Source organism: Oncorhynchus gorbuscha, linkage group LG19, assembly GCF_021184085.1.
Source record: "Oncorhynchus gorbuscha isolate QuinsamMale2020 ecotype Even-year linkage group LG19, OgorEven_v1.0, whole genome shotgun sequence".
NCBI classification, from domain to species: Eukaryota; Metazoa; Chordata; class Actinopteri; order Salmoniformes; family Salmonidae; genus Oncorhynchus; species Oncorhynchus gorbuscha.
The window spans coordinates 69,960,176-69,975,872 of NC_060191.1; positions in this window are offsets into that span (position 1 = coordinate 69,960,176).

Here is a 15,697-nt window from a genome sequence, read left to right on the forward strand (position 1 = left end):
GATGGAGGCAGGTAGCCTAGTGGTTAGAGTGTAGAGGAGGCAGGTAGCCTAGTGGTTAGAGTGTAGAGGTGGCAGGTAGCCTAGTGGTTAGAGTGTAGAGGTGGCAGCTAGCCTAGTGGTTAGAGTGTAGAGGTGGCAGGTAGCCTAGTGGTTAGAGTGTGGAGGAGGCAGGTAGCCTAGTGGTTAGAGTGTAGAGATGGCAGGTAGCCTAGTGGTAGAGTTTAGAGGAGGCTGGTAGCCTAGTGGTTAGAGTCTAGAGGAGGTAGGTAGCCTATTGGTTAGAGTCTAGAGGAGGCAGGTAGCCTAGTGGTTAGAGTGTAGAGGAGGTAGGTAGCCTAGTGGTTAGAGTGTAGAGGAGGCAGGTAGCCTAGTGGTTAGAGTGTAGAGGAGGTAGGTAGCCTAGTGGACAGAGTGTAGAGGAGGCAGGTAGCCTAGTGGTTAGAGTGTAGAGGAGGCAGGTAGCCTAATGGTTAGAGTGTAGAGGTGGCAGGTAACCTAGTGGTTAGAGTGTAGAGGTGGCAGGTAGCCTAGTGGTCAGAGTGTAGAGGTGGCAGGTAGCCTAGTGGTTAGAGTGTAGAGGAGGCAGGTAGCCTAGTGGTTAGAGTGTAGAGGAGGTAGGTAGCCTAGTGGACAGAGTGTAGAGGTGGCAGGTAGCCTAGTGGTTAGAGTGTAGAGGAGGCAGGTAGCCTAGTGGTTAGAGTGTAGAGGAGGTAGGTAGCCTAGTGGACAGAGTGTAGAGGAGGCAGGTAGCCTAGTGGTTAGAGTGTAGAGGAGGCAGGTAGCCTAATGGTTAGAGTGTAGAGGTGGCAGGTAACCTAGTGGTTAGAGTGTAGAGGTGGCAGGTAGCCTAGTGGTCAGAGTGTAGAGGTGGCAGGTAGCCTTTTGGTTAGAGTGTAGAGGAGGTAGGTAGCCTAGTGGTTAGAGTGTAAAGGAGGTAGGTAGCCTAGAGGTTAGAGTGTAGAGGTGGTAGGTAGCCTAGTGGTTAGAGTGTAGAGGTGGCAGGTAGCATAGTGGTTAGAGTGTAGAGGTGGCAGGTAGCCTAGTGGTTAGAGTGTAGAGGAGGTAGGTAGCCTAGTGGTTAGAGTGTAGAGGAGGCAGGTAGACTAGTGGTTAGAGTGTAGAGGAGGTAGGTAACCTAGTGGTTAGAGGAGGCAGGTAACCTAGTGGTTAGAGTGTAGAGGAGGTAGGTAGCCTAGTGGTTAGAGTGTAGAGGAGGTAGGTAGCCTAGTGGTTAGAGGAGGCAGGTAACCTAGTGGTTAGAGTGTAGAGGAGGTGGGTAGCCTAGTGGTTAGAGTGTAAAGGAGGTAGGTAGCCTAGTGGTTAGAGGAGGCAGGTAACCTAGTGGTTAGAGTGTAGAGGAGGCAGGTAGCCTAGTTGTGTGAGTGTGATGGAGGCAGGTAGCCTAGTGGTTAGAGTGTAGAGGAGGCAGGTAGCTTGGTGGTCAGAGTGTAGAGGTGACAGGTAGCCTAGTGGTTAGAGTGTAGAGGAGGTGGGTAGCCTAGTGGTTAGAGTGTAAAGGAGGTAGGTAGCCTAGTGGTTAGAGTGTAGAGGTGGCAGGTAGCCTAGTGGTTAGAGTGTAGGGGTGGCAGGTAGCCTAGTGGTTAGAGTGTAGAGGAGGTAGGTAGCCTAGTGGTTAGAGTGTAAGGAGGTAGGTAGCCTAGTGGTTAGAGTGTAGAGGTGGTAGGTAGCCTAGTGGTTAGAGTGTAGAGGTGGTAGGTAGCCTAGTGGTTAGAGGAGGCAGGTAACCTAGTGGTTAGAGTGTAGAGGAGGCAGGTAGCCTAGTTGTGTGAGTGTGATGGAGGCAGGTAGCCTAGTGGTCAGAGTGTAGAGGTGACAGGTAGCCTAGTGGTTAGAGTGTAGAGGAGGTGGGTAGCCTAGTGGTTAGAGTGTAAAGGAGGTAGGTAGCCTAGTGGTTAGAGTGTAGAGGTGGCAGGTAGCCTAGTGGTTAGAGTGTAGAGGTGGCAGGTAGCCTAGTGGTTAGAGTGTAGAGGAGGTAGGTAGCCTAGTGGTTAGAGTGTAAAGGAGGTAGGTAGCCTAGTGGTTAGAGTGTAGAGGTGGTAGGTAGCCTAGTGGTTAGAGTGTAGAGGTGGTAGGTAGCCTAGTGGTTAGAGGAGGCAGGTAACCTAGTGGTTAGAGTGTAGAGGAGGCAGGTAGCCTAGTTGTGTGAGTGTGATGGAGGCAGGTAGCCTAGTGGTTAGAGTGTAGAGGAGGCAGGTAGCTTGGTGGTCAGAGTGTAGAGGTGACAGGTAGCCTAGTGGTTAGAGTTTGGAGGAGGCAGGTAGCCTAGTGGTTAGAGTGTAGAGGAGGCAGGTAGCCTAGTGGTTAGAGTGTAGAGGTGGCAGGTAGCCTAGTGGTTAGAGTGTAGAGGTGGCAGCTAGCCTAGTGGTTAGAGTGTAGAGGTGGCAGGTAGCCTAGTGGTTAGAGTGTGGAGGAGGCAGGTAGCCTAGTGGTTAGAGTGTAGAGATGGCAGGTAGCCTAGTGGTAGAGTTTAGAGGAGGCTGGTAGCCTAGTGGTTAGAGTCTAGAGGAGGTAGGTAGCCTATTGGTTAGAGTCTAGAGGAGGCAGGTAGCCTAGTGGTTAGAGTGTAGAGGAGGTAGGTAGCCTAGTGGTTAGAGTGTAGAGGAGGCAGGTAGCCTAGTGGTTAGAGTGTAGAGGAGGTAGGTAGCCTAGTGGACAGAGTGTAGAGGAGGCAGGTAGTCTAGTGGTTAGAGTGTAGAGGAGGCAGGTAGCCTAATGGTTAGAGTGTAGAGGTGGCAGGTAACCTAGTGGTTAGAGTGTAGAGGTGGCAGGTAGCCTAGTGGTCAGAGTGTAGAGGTGGCAGGTAGCCTAGTGGTTAGAGTGTAGAGGAGGCAGGTAGCCTAGTGGTTAGAGTGTAGAGGAGGTAGGTAGCCTAGTGGACAGAGTGTAGAGGAGGCAGGTAGCCTAGTGGTTAGAGTGTAGAGGAGGCAGGTAGCCTAATGGTTAGAGTGTAGAGGTGGCAGGTAACCTAGTGGTTAGAGTGTAGAGGTGGCAGGTAGCCTAGTGGTCAGAGTGTAGAGGTGGCAGGTAGCCTTTTGGTTAGAGTGTAGAGGAGGTAGGTAGCCTAGTGGTTAGAGTGTAAAGGAGGTAGGTAGCCTAGAGGTTAGAGTGTAGAGGTGGTAGGTAGCCTAGTGGTTAGAGTGTAGAGGTGGCAGGTAGCATAGTGGTTAGAGTGTAGAGGTGGCAGGTAGCCTAGTGGTTAGAGTGTAGAGGAGGTAGGTAGCCTAGTGGTTAGAGTGTAGAGGAGGCAGGTAGACTAGTGGTTAGAGTGTAGAGGAGGTAGGTAACCTAGTGGTTAGAGTGTAGAGGAGGTAGGTAGCCTAGTGGTTAGAGGAGGCAGGTAACCTAGTGGTTAGAGTGTAGAGGAGGTAGGTAGCCTAGTGGTTAGAGTGTAGAGGAGGTAGGTAGCCTAGTGGTTAGAGGAGGCAGGTAACCTAGTGGTTAGAGTGTAGAGGAGGTGGGTAGCCTAGTGGTTAGAGTGTAAAGGAGGTAGGTAGCCTAGTGGTTAGAGTGTAGAGGTGGCAGGTAGCCTAGTGGTTAGAGTGTAGAGGTGGCAGGTAGCCTAGTGGTTAGAGTGTAGAGGAGGTAGGTAGCCTAGTGGTTAGAGTGTAAAGGAGGTAGGTAGCCTAGTGGTTAGAGTGTAGAGGTGGTAGGTAGCCTAGTGGTTAGAGTGTAGAGGTGGTAGGTAGCCTAGTGGTTAGAGGAGGCAGGTAACCTAGTGGTTAGAGTGTAGAGGAGGCAGGTAGCCTAGTTGTGTGAGTGTGATGGAGGCAGGTAGCCTAGTGGTTAGAGTGTAGAGGAGGCAGGTAGCCTAGTGGTTAGAGTGTAGAGGTGGCAGGTAGCCTAGTGGTTAGAGTGTAGAGGTGGCAGCTAGCCTAGTGGTTAGAGTGTAGAGGTGGCAGGTAGCCTAGTGGTTAGAGTGTGGAGGAGGCAGGTAGCCTAGTGGTTAGAGTGTAGAGATGGCAGGTAGCCTAGTGGTAAGAGTTTAGAGGAGGCTGGTAGCCTAGTGGTTAGAGTCTAGAGGAGGTAGGTAGCCTATTGGTTAGAGTCTAGAGGAGGCAGGTAGCCTAGTGGTTAGAGTGTAGAGGAGGTAGGTAGCCTAGTGGTTAGAGTGTAGAGGAGGCAGGTAGCCTAGTGGTTAGAGTGTAGAGGAGGTAGGTAGCCTAGTGGACAGAGTGTAGAGGAGGCAGGTAGCCTAGTGGTTAGAGTGTAGAGGAGGCAGGTAGCCTAATGGTTAGAGTGTAGAGGTGGCAGGTAACCTAGTGGTTAGAGTGTAGAGGTGGCAGGTAGCCTAGTGGTCAGAGTGTAGAGGTGGCAGGTAGCCTAGTGGTTAGAGTGTAGAGGAGGCAGGTAGCCTAGTGGTTAGAGTGTAGAGGAGGTAGGTAGCCTAGTGGACAGAGTGTAGAGGTGGCAGGTAGCCTAGTGGTTAGAGTGTAGAGGAGGCAGGTAGCCTAGTGGTTAGAGTGTAGAGGAGGTAGGTAGCCTAGTGGACAGAGTGTAGAGGAGGCAGGTAGCCTAGTGGTTAGAGTGTAGAGGAGGCAGGTAGCCTAATGGTTAGAGTGTAGAGGTGGCAGGTAACCTAGTGGTTAGAGTGTAGAGGTGGCAGGTAGCCTAGTGGTCAGAGTGTAGAGGTGGCAGGTAGCCTTTTGGTTAGAGTGTAGAGGAGGTAGGTAGCCTAGTGGTTAGAGTGTAAGGAGGTAGGTAGCCTAGAGGTTAGAGTGTAGAGGTGGTAGGTAGCCTAGTGGTTAGAGTGTAGAGGTGGCAGGTAGCATAGTGGTTAGAGTGTAGAGGTGGCAGGTAGCCTAGTGGTTAGAGTGTAGAGGAGGTAGGTAGCCTAGTGGTTAGAGTGTAGAGGAGGCAGGTAGACTAGTGGTTAGAGTGTAGAGGAGGTAGGTAACCTAGTGGTTAGAGGAGGCAGGTAACCTAGTGGTTAGAGTGTAGAGGAGGTAGGTAGCCTAGTGGTTAGAGTGTAGAGGAGGTAGGTAGCCTAGTGGTTAGAGGAGGCAGGTAACCTAGTGGTTAGAGTGTAGAGGAGGTGGGTAGCCTAGTGGTTAGAGTGTAAAGGAGGTAGGTAGCCTAGTGGTTAGAGGAGGCAGGTAACCTAGTGGTTAGAGTGTAGAGGAGGCAGGTAGCCTAGTTGTGTGAGTGTGATGGAGGCAGGTAGCCTAGTGGTTAGAGTGTAGAGGAGGCAGGTAGCTTGGTGGTCAGAGTGTAGAGGTGACAGGTAGCCTAGTGGTTAGAGTGTAGAGGAGGCAGGTAGCCTAGTGGTTAGAGTGTAGAGGAGGTAGGTAGCCTAGTGGACAGAGTGTAGAGGTGGCAGGTAGCCTAGTGGTTAGAGTGTAGAGGAGGCAGGTAGCCTAGTGGTTAGAGTGTAGAGGAGGTAGGTAGCCTAGTGGACAGAGTGTAGAGGAGGCAGGTAGCCTAGTGGTTAGAGTGTAGAGGAGGCAGGTAGCCTAATGGTTAGAGTGTAGAGGTGGCAGGTAACCTAGTGGTTAGAGTGTAGAGGTGGCAGGTAGCCTAGTGGTCAGAGTGTAGAGGTGGCAGGTAGCCTTTTGGTTAGAGTGTAGAGGAGGTAGGTAGCCTAGTGGTTAGAGTGTAAAGGAGGTAGGTAGCCTAGAGGTTAGAGTGTAGAGGTGGTAGGTAGCCTAGTGGTTAGAGTGTAGAGGTGGCAGGTAGCATAGTGGTTAGAGTGTAGAGGTGGCAGGTAGCCTAGTGGTTAGAGTGTAGAGGAGGTAGGTAGCCTAGTGGTTAGAGTGTAGAGGAGGCAGGTAGACTAGTGGTTAGAGTGTAGAGGAGGTAGGTAACCTAGTGGTTAGAGGAGGCAGGTAACCTAGTGGTTAGAGTGTAGAGGAGGTAGGTAGCCTAGTGGTTAGAGTGTAGAGGAGGTAGGTAGCCTAGTGGTTAGGAGGAGGCAGGTAACCTAGTGGTTAGAGTGTAGAGGAGGTGGGTAGCCTAGTGGTTAGAGTGTAAGGAGGTAGGTAGCCTAGTGGTTAGAGGAGGCAGGTAACCTAGTGGTTAGAGTGTAGAGGAGGCAGGTAGCCTAGTTGTGTGAGTGTGATGGAGGCAGGTAGCCTAGTGGTTAGAGTGTAGAGGAGGCAGGTAGCTTGGTGGTCAGAGTGTAGAGGTGACAGGTAGCCTAGTGGTTAGAGTGTAGAGGAGGTGGGTAGCCTAGTGGTTAGAGTGTAAAGGAGGTAGGTAGCCTAGTGGTTAGAGTGTAGAGGTGGCAGGTAGCCTAGTGGTTAGAGTGTAGGGGTGGCAGGTAGCCTAGTGGTTAGAGTGTAGAGGAGGTAGGTAGCCTAGTGGTTAGAGTGTAAGGAGGTAGGTAGCCTAGTGGTTAGAGTGTAGAGGTGGTAGGTAGCCTAGTGGTTAGAGTGTAGAGGTGGTAGGTAGCCTAGTGGTTAGAGGAGGCAGGTAACCTAGTGGTTAGAGTGTAGAGGAGGCAGGTAGCCTAGTTGTGTGAGTGTGATGGAGGCAGGTAGCCTAGTGGTTAGAGTGTAGAGGAGGCAGGTAGCTTGGTGGTCAGAGTGTAGAGGTGACAGGTAGCCTAGTGGTTAGAGTGTAGAGGAGGTGGGTAGCCTAGTGGTTAGAGTGTAAAGGAGGTAGGTAGCCTAGTGGTTAGAGTGTAGAGGTGGCAGGTAGCCTAGTGGTTAGAGTGTAGAGGTGGCAGGTAGCCTAGTGGTTAGAGTGTAGAGGAGGTAGGTAGCCTAGTGGTTAGAGTGTAAAGGAGGTAGGTAGCCTAGTGGTTAGAGTGTAGAGGTGGTAGGTAGCCTAGTGGTTAGAGTGTAGAGGTGGTAGGTAGCCTAGTGGTTAGAGGAGGCAGGTAACCTAGTGGTTAGAGTGTAGAGGAGGCAGGTAGCCTAGTTGTGTGAGTGTGATGGAGGCAGGTAGCCTAGTGGTTAGAGTGTAGAGGAGGCAGGTAGCTTGGTGGTCAGAGTGTAGAGGTGACAGGTAGCCTAGTGGTTAGAGTGTGGAGGAGGCAGGTAGCCTAGTGGTTAGAGTGTAGAGGAGGCAGGTAGCCTAGTGGTTAGAGTGTAGAGGTGGCAGGTAGCCTAGTGGTTAGAGTGTAGAGGTGGCAGCTAGCCTAGTGGTTAGAGTGTAGAGGTGGCAGGTAGCCTAGTGGTTAGAGTGTGGAGGAGGCAGGTAGCCTAGTGGTTAGAGTGTAGAGATGGCAGGTAGCCTAGTGGTAAGAGTTTAGAGGAGGCTGGTAGCCTAGTGGTTAGAGTCTAGAGGAGGTAGGTAGCCTATTGGTTAGAGTCTAGAGGAGGCAGGTAGCCTAGTGGTTAGAGTGTAGAGGAGGCAGGTAGCCTAATGGTTAGAGTGTAGAGGTGGCAGGTAACCTAGTGGTTAGAGTGTAGAGGTGGCAGGTAGCCTAGTGGTCAGAGTGTAGAGGTGGCAGGTAGCCTAGTGGTTAGAGTGTAGAGGAGGCAGGTAGCCTAGTGGTTAGAGTGTAGAGGAGGTAGGTAGCCTAGTGGACAGAGTGTAGAGGTGGCAGGTAGCCTAGTGGTTAGAGTGTAGAGGAGGCAGGTAGCCTAGTGGTTAGAGTGTAGAGGAGGTAGGTAGCCTAGTGGACAGAGTGTAGAGGAGGCAGGTAGCCTAGTGGTTAGAGTGTAGAGGAGGCAGGTAGCCTAATGGTTAGAGTGTAGAGGAGGCAGGTAGCTTGGTGGTCAGAGTGTAGAGGTGACAGGTAGCCTAGTGGTTAGAGTGTAGAGGAGGTGGGTAGCCTAGTGGTTAGAGTGTAAAGGAGGTAGGTAGCCTAGTGGTTAGAGTGTAGAGGTGGCAGGTAGCCTAGTGGTTAGAGTGTAGAGGTGGCAGGTAGCCTAGTGGTTAGAGTGTAGAGGAGGTAGGTAGCCTAGTGGTTAGAGTGTAAAGGAGGTAGGTAGCCTAGTGGTTAGAGTGTAGAGGTGGTAGGTAGCCTAGTGGTTAGAGTGTAGAGGTGGTAGGTAGCCTAGTGGTTAGAGGAGGCAGGTAACCTAGTGGTTAGAGTGTAGAGGAGGCAGGTAGCCTAGTTGTGTGAGTGTGATGGAGGCAGGTAGCCTAGTGGTTAGAGTGTAGAGGAGGCAGGTAGCTTGGTGGTCAGAGTGTAGAGGTGACAGGTAGCCTAGTGGTTAGAGTGTGGAGGAGGCAGGTAGCCTAGTGGTTAGAGTGTAGAGGAGGCAGGTAGCCTAGTGGTTAGAGTGTAGAGGTGGCAGGTAGCCTAGTGGTTAGAGTGTAGAGGTGGCAGCTAGCCTAGTGGTTAGAGTATAGAGGTGGCAGGTAGCCTAGTGGTTAGAGTGTGGAGGAGGCAGGTAGCCTAGTGGTTAGAGTGTAGAGATGGCAGGTAGCCTAGTGGTAAGCGTTTAGAGGAGGCTGGTAGCCTAGTGGTTAGAGTCTAGAGGAGGTAGGTAGCCTATTGGTTAGAGTCTAGAGGAGGCAGGTAGCCTAGTGGTTAGAGTGTAGAGGAGGTAGGTAGCCTAGTGGTTAGAGTGTAGAGGAGGCAGGTAGCCTAGTGGTTAGAGTGTAGAGGAGGTAGGTAGCCTAGTGGACAGAGTGTAGAGGAGGCAGGTAGTCTAGTGGTTAGAGTGTAGAGGAGGCAGGTAGCCTAATGGTTAGAGTGTAGAGGTGGCAGGTAACCTAGTGGTTAGAGTGTAGAGGTGGCAGGTAGCCTAGTGGTCAGAGTGTAGAGGTGGCAGGTAGCCTAGTGGTTAGAGTGTAGAGGAGGCAGGTAGCCTAGTGGTTAGAGTGTAGAGGAGGTAGGTAGCCTAGTGGACAGAGTGTAGAGGAGGCAGGTAGCCTAGTGGTTAGAGTGTAGAGGAGGCAGGTAGCCTAATGGTTAGAGTGTAGAGGTGGCAGGTAACCTAGTGGTTAGAGTGTAGAGGTGGCAGGTAGCCTAGTGGTCAGAGTGTAGAGGTGGCAGGTAGCCTTTTGGTTAGAGTGTAGAGGAGGTAGGTAGCCTAGTGGTTAGAGTGTAAAGGAGGTAGGTAGCCTAGAGGTTAGAGTGTAGAGGTGGTAGGTAGCCTAGTGGTTAGAGTGTAGAGGTGGCAGGTAGCATAGTGGTTAGAGTGTAGAGGTGGCAGGTAGCCTAGTGGTTAGAGTGTAGAGGAGGTAGGTAGCCTAGTGGTTAGAGTGTAGAGGAGGCAGGTAGACTAGTGGTTAGAGTGTAGAGGAGGTAGGTAACCTAGTGGTTAGAGTGTAGAGGAGGTAGGTAGCCTAGTGGTTAGAGGAGGCAGGTAACCTAGTGGTTAGAGTGTAGAGGAGGTAGGTAGCCTAGTGGTTAGAGTGTAGAGGAGGTAGGTAGCCTAGTGGTTAGAGGAGGCAGGTAACCTAGTGGTTAGAGTGTAGAGGAGGTGGGTAGCCTAGTGGTTAGAGTGTAAAGGAGGTAGGTAGCCTAGTGGTTAGAGTGTAGAGGTGGCAGGTAGCCTAGTGGTTAGAGTGTAGAGGTGGCAGGTAGCCTAGTGGTTAGAGTGTAGAGGAGGTAGGTAGCCTAGTGGTTAGAGTGTAAAGGAGGTAGGTAGCCTAGTGGTTAGAGTGTAGAGGTGGTAGGTAGCCTAGTGGTTAGAGTGTAGAGGAGGCAGGTAGCCTAGTGGTTAGAGTGTAGAGGTGGCAGGTAGCCTAGTGGTTAGAGTGTAGAGGGGAGGTAGGTAGCCTAGTGGTTTGAGTGTAAGGAGGTAGGTAGCCTAGTGGTTAGAGTGTAGAGGAGGTAGGTAGCCTAGTGGTTAGAGGAGGCAGGTAACCTAGTGGTTAGAGTGTAGAGGAGGTAGGTAGCCTAGTGGTTAGAGTGTAGAGGAGGCAGGTAGCCTAGTTGTGTGAGTGTGATGGAGGCAGGTAGCCTAGTGGTTAGAGTGTGGAGGAGGCAGGTAGCCTAGTGGTTAGAGTGTAGAGGAGGCAGGTAGCCTAGTGGTTAGAGTGTAGAGGTGGCAGGTAGCCTAGTGGTTAGAGTGTAGAGGAGGCAGGTAGCCTAGTGGTTAGAGTGTAGAGGTGGCAGGTAGCCTAGTGGTTAGAGTGTGGAGGAGGCAGGTAGCCTAGTGGTTAGAGTGTAGAGGATGGCAGGTAGCCTAGTGGTTAGAGTTTAGAGGAGGCAGGTAGCCTAGTGGTTAGAGTGTAGAGGAGGTAGGTAGCCTAGTGGTTAGAGTGTAGAGGAGGCAGGTAGCCTAGTGGTTAGAGTGTAGAGGAGGCAGGTAGCCTAGTGGTTAGAGTGTAGAGGAGGTAGGTAGCCTAGTGGACAGAGTGTAGAGGAGGCAGGTAGCCTAGTGGTTAGAGTGTAGAGGAGGCAGGTAGCCTAATGGTTAGAGTGTAGAGGTGGCAGGTAACCTAGTGGTTAGAGTGTAGAGGTGGCAGGTAGCCTAGTGGTCAGAGTGTAGAGATGGCAGGTAGCCTTTTGGTTAGAGTGTAGAGGAGGTAGGTAGCCTAGTGGTTAGAGTGTAAAGGAGGTAGGTAGCCTAGTGGTTAGAGTGTAGAGGTGGTAGGTAGCCTAGTGGTTAGAGTGTAGAGGTGGCAGGTAGCCTAGTGGTTAGAGTGTAGAGGTGGCAGGTAGCCTAGTGGTTAGAGTGTAGAGGAGGTAGGTAACCTAGTGGTTAGAGTGTAGAGGAGGTAGGTAGCCTAGTGGTTAGAGGAGGCAGGTAACCTAGTGGTTAGAGTGTAGAGGAGGTAGGTAGCCTAGTGGTTAGAGTGTAGAGGAGGTAGGTAGCCTAGTGGTTAGAGGAGGCAGGTAACCTAGTGGTTAGAGTGTAGAGGAGGTGGGTAGCCTAGTGGTTAGAGTGTAAAGGAGGTAGGTAGCCTAGTGGTTAGAGTGTAGAGGCGGCAGGTAGCCTAGTGGTTAGAGTGTAGAGGAGGTAGGTAGCCTAGTGGTTAGAGTGTAAAGGAGGTAGGTAGCCTAGTGGTTAGAGTGTAGAGGTGGTAGGTAGCCTAGTGGTTAGAGTGTAGAGGTGGCAGGTAGCATAGTGGTTAGAGTGTAGAGGTGGCAGGTAGCCTAGTGGTTAGAGTGTAGAGGAGGTAGGTAGCCTAGTGGTTTGAGTGTAAAGGAGGTAGGTAGCCTAGTGGTTAGAGTGTAGAGGAGGTAGGTAGCCTAGTGGTTAGAGGAGGCAGGTAACCTAGTGGTTAGAGTGTAGAGGAGGTAGGTAGCCTAGTGGTTAGAGTGTAGAGGAGGCAGGTAGCCTAGTGTGTGAGTGTGATGGAGGCAGGTAGCCTAGTGGTTAGAGTGTGGAGGAGGCAGGTAGCCTAGTGGTTAGAGTGTAGAGGAGGCAGGTAGCCTAGTGGTTAGAGTGTAGAGGTGGCAGGTAGCCTAGTGGTTAGAGTGTAGAGATGGCAGGTAGCCTAGTGGTAAGAGTTTAGAGGTGGCAGGTAGCCTAGTGGTTAGAGTGTGGAGGAGGCAGGTAGCCTAGTGGTTAGAGTGTAGAGATGGCAGGTAGCCTAGTGGTAAGAGTTTAGAGGAGGCAGGTAGCCTAGTGGTTAGAGTCTAGAGGAGGTAGGTAGCCTATTGGTTAGAGTCTAGAGGAGGCAGGTAGCCTAGTGGTTAGAGTGTAGAGGAGGTAGGTAGCCTAGTGGTTAGAGTGTAGAGGAGGCAGGTAGCCTAGTGGTTAGAGTGTAGAGGAGGTAGGTAGCCTAGTGGACAGAGTGTAGAGGAGGCAGGTAGCCTAGTGGTTAGAGTGTAGAGGAGGCAGGTAGCCTAATGGTTAGAGTGTAGAGGTGGCAGGTAACCTAGTGGTTAGAGTGTAGAGGTGGCAGGTAGCCTAGTGGTCAGAGTGTAGAGGTGGCAGGTAGCCTAGTGGTTAGAGTGTAGAGGAGGCAGGTAGCCTAGTGGTTAGAGTGTAGAGGAGGTAGGTAGCCTAGTGGACAGAGTGTAGAGGAGGCAGGTAGCCTAGTGGTTAGAGTGTAGAGGAGGCAGGTAGCCTAATGGTTAGAGTGTAGAGGTGGCAGGTAACCTAGTGGTTAGAGTGTAGAGGTGGCAGGTAGCCTAGTGGTCAGAGTGTAGAGGTGGCAGGTAGCCTTTTGGTTAGAGTGTAGAGGAGGTAGGTAGCCTAGTGGTTAGAGTGTAAAGGAGGTAGGTAGCCTAGAGGTTAGAGTGTAGAGGTGGTAGGTAGCCTAGTGGTTAGAGTGTAGAGGTGGCAGGTAGCATAGTGGTTAGAGTGTAGAGGTGGCAGGTAGCCTAGTGGTTAGAGTGTAGAGGAGGTAGGTAGCCTAGTGGTTAGAGTGTAGAGGAGGCAGGTAGACTAGTGGTTAGAGTGTAGAGGAGGTAGGTAACCTAGTGGTTAGAGTGTAGAGGAGGTAGGTAGCCTAGTGGTTAGAGGAGGCAGGTAACCTAGTGGTTAGAGTGTAGAGGAGGTAGGTAGCCTAGTGGTTAGAGTGTAGAGGAGGTAGGTAGCCTAGTGGTTAGAGGAGGCAGGTAACCTAGTGGTTAGAGTGTAGAGGAGGTGGGTAGCCTAGTGGTTAGAGTGTAAAGGAGGTAGGTAGCCTAGTGGTTAGAGTGTAGAGGTGGCAGGTAGCCTAGTGGTTAGAGTGTAGAGGTGGCAGGTAGCCTAGTGGTTAGAGTGTAGAGGAGGTAGGTAGCCTAGTGGTTAGAGTGTAAAGGAGGTAGGTAGCCTAGTGGTTAGAGTGTAGAGGTGGTAGGTAGCCTAGTGGTTAGAGTGTAGAGGTGGCAGGTAGCATAGTGGTTAGAGTGTAGAGGTGGCAGGTAGCCTAGTGGTTAGAGTGTAGAGGATGTAGGTAGCCTAGTGGTTTGAGTGTAAAGGAGGTAGGTAGCCTAGTGGTTAGAGTGTAGAGGAGGTAGGTAGCCTAGTGGTTAGAGTGTAGAGGTGGTAGGTAGCCTAGTGGTTAGAGTGTAGAGGTGGTAGGTAGCCTAGTGGTTAGAGGAGGCAGGTAACCTAGTGGTTAGAGTGTAGAGGAGGCAGGTAGCCTAGTTGTGTGAGTGTGATGGAGGCAGGTAGCCTAGTGGTTAGAGTGTAGAGGAGGCAGGTAGCTTGGTGGTCAGAGTGTAGAGGTGACAGGTAGCCTAGTGGTTAGAGTGTAGAGGAGGTGGGTAGCCTAGTGGTTAGAGTGTAAAGGAGGTAGGTAGCCTAGTGGTTAGAGTGTAGAGGTGGCAGGTAGCCTAGTGGTTAGAGTGTAGAGGTGGCAGGTAGCCTAGTGGTTAGAGTGTAGAGGAGGTAGGTAGCCTAGTGGTTAGAGTGTAAAGGAGGTAGGTAGCCTAGTGGTTAGAGTGTAGAGGTGGTAGGTAGCCTAGTGGTTAGAGTGTAGAGGTGGTAGGTAGCCTAGTGGTTAGAGGAGGCAGGTAACCTAGTGGTTAGAGTGTAGAGTAGAGGCAGGTAGCCTAGTTGTGTGAGTGTGATGGAGGCAGGTAGCCTAGTGGTTAGAGTGTAGAGGAGGCAGGTAGCCTAGTGGTTAGAGTGTAGAGGTGGCAGGTAGCCTAGTGGTTAGAGTGTAGAGGTGGCAGCTAGCCTAGTGGTTAGAGTGTAGAGGTGGCAGGTAGCCTAGTGGTTAGAGTGTGGAGGAGGCAGGTAGCCTAGTGGTTAGAGTGTAGAGATGGCAGGTAGCCTAGTGGTAAGAGTTTAGAGGAGGCTGGTAGCCTAGTGGTTAGAGTCTAGAGGAGGTAGGTAGCCTATTGGTTAGAGTCTAGAGGAGGCAGGTAGCCTAGTGGTTAGAGTGTAGAGGAGGTAGGTAGCCTAGTGGTTAGAGTGTAGAGGAGGCAGGTAGCCTAGTGGTTAGAGTGTAGAGGAGGTAGGTAGCCTAGTGGACAGAGTGTAGAGGAGGCAGGTAGCCTAGTGGTTAGAGTGTAGAGGAGGCAGGTAGCCTAATGGTTAGAGTGTAGAGGTGGCAGGTAACCTAGTGGTTAGAGTGTAGAGGTGGCAGGTAGCCTAGTGGTCAGAGTGTAGAGGTGGCAGGTAGCCTAGTGGTTAGAGTGTAGAGGAGGCAGGTAGCCTAGTGGTTAGAGTGTAGAGGAGGTAGGTAGCCTAGTGGACAGAGTGTAGAGGTGGCAGGTAGCCTAGTGGTTAGAGTGTAGAGGAGGCAGGTAGCCTAGTGGTTAGAGTGTAGAGGAGGTAGGTAGCCTAGTGGACAGAGTGTAGAGGAGGCAGGTAGCCTAGTGGTTAGAGTGTAGAGGAGGCAGGTAGCCTAATGGTTAGAGTGTAGAGGTGGCAGGTAACCTAGTGGTTAGAGTGTAGAGGTGGCAGGTAGCCTAGTGGTCAGAGTGTAGAGGTGGCAGGTAGCCTTTTGGTTAGAGTGTAGAGGAGGTAGGTAGCCTAGTGGTTAGAGTGTAAAGTGTAGAGGTAGGTAGCCTAGTGGTTAGAGTGTAGAGGTGGTAGGTAGCCTAGTGGTTAGAGTGTAGAGGTGGCAGGTAGCATAGTGGTTAGAGTGTAGAGGTGGCAGGTAGCCTAGTGGTTAGAGTGTAGAGGAGGCAGGTAGACTAGTGGTTAGAGTGTAGAGGAGGTAGGTAACCTAGTGGTTAGAGGAGGCAGGTAACCTAGTGGTTAGAGTGTAGAGGAGGTAGGTAGCCTAGTGGTTAGAGTGTAGAGGAGGTAGGTAGCCTAGTGGTTAGAGGAGGCAGGTAACCTAGTGGTTAGAGTGTAGAGGAGGTGGGTAGCCTAGTGGTTAGAGTGTAAAGGAGGTAGGTAGCCTAGTGGTTAGAGTGTAGAGGTGGCAGGTAGCCTAGTGGTTAGAGTGTAGAGGTGGCAGGTAGCCTAGTGGTTAGAGTGTAGAGGAGGTAGGTAGCCTAGTGGTTAGAGTGTAAAGGAGGTAGGTAGCCTAGTGGTTAGAGTGTAGAGGTGGTAGGTAGCCTAGTGGTTAGAGTGTAGAGGTGGTAGGTAGCCTAGTGGTTAGAGGAGGCAGGTAACCTAGTGGTTAGAGTGTAGAGGAGGCAGGTAGCCTAGTTGTGTGAGTGTGATGGAGGCAGGTAGCCTAGTGGTTAGAGTGTAGAGGAGGCAGGTAGCTTGGTGGTCAGAGTGTAGAGGTGACAGGTAGCCTAGTGGTTAGAGTGTAGAGGAGGTGGGTAGCCTAGTGGTTAGAGTGTAAAGGAGGTAGGTAGCCTAGTGGTTAGAGTGTAGAGGTGGCAGGTAGCCTAGTGGTTAGAGTGTAGAGGTGGCAGGTAGCCTAGTGGTTAGAGTGTAGAGGAGGTAGGTAGCCTAGTGGTTAGAGTGTAAAGGAGGTAGGTAGCCTAGTGGTTAGAGTGTAGAGGTGGTAGGTAGCCTAGTGGTTAGAGTGTAGAGGTGGTAGGTAGCCTAGTGGTTAGAGGAGGCAGGTAACCTAGTGGTTAGAGTGTAGAGGAGGCAGGTAGCCTAGTTGTGTGAGTGTGATGGAGGCAGGTAGCCTAGTGGTTAGAGTGTAGAGGAGGCAGGTAGCTTGGTGGTCAGAGTGTAGAGGTGACAGGTAGCCTAGTGGTTAGAGTGTGGAGGAGGCAGGTAGCCTAGTGGTTAGAGTGTAGAGGAGGCAGGTAGCCTAGTGGTTAGAGTGTAGAGGTGGCAGGTAGCCTAGTGGTTAGAGTGTAGAGGTGGCAGCTAGCCTAGTGGTTAGAGTGTAGAGGTGGCAGGTAGCCTAGTGGTTAGAGTGTGGAGGAGGCAGGTAGCCTAGTGGTTAGAGTGTAGAGATGGCAGGTAGCCTAGTGGTAAGAGTTTAGAGGAGGCTGGTAGCCTAGTGGTTAGAGTCTAGAGGAGGTAGGTAGCCTATTGGTTAGAGTCTAGAGGAGGCAGGTAGCCTAGTGGTTAGAGTGTAGAGGAGG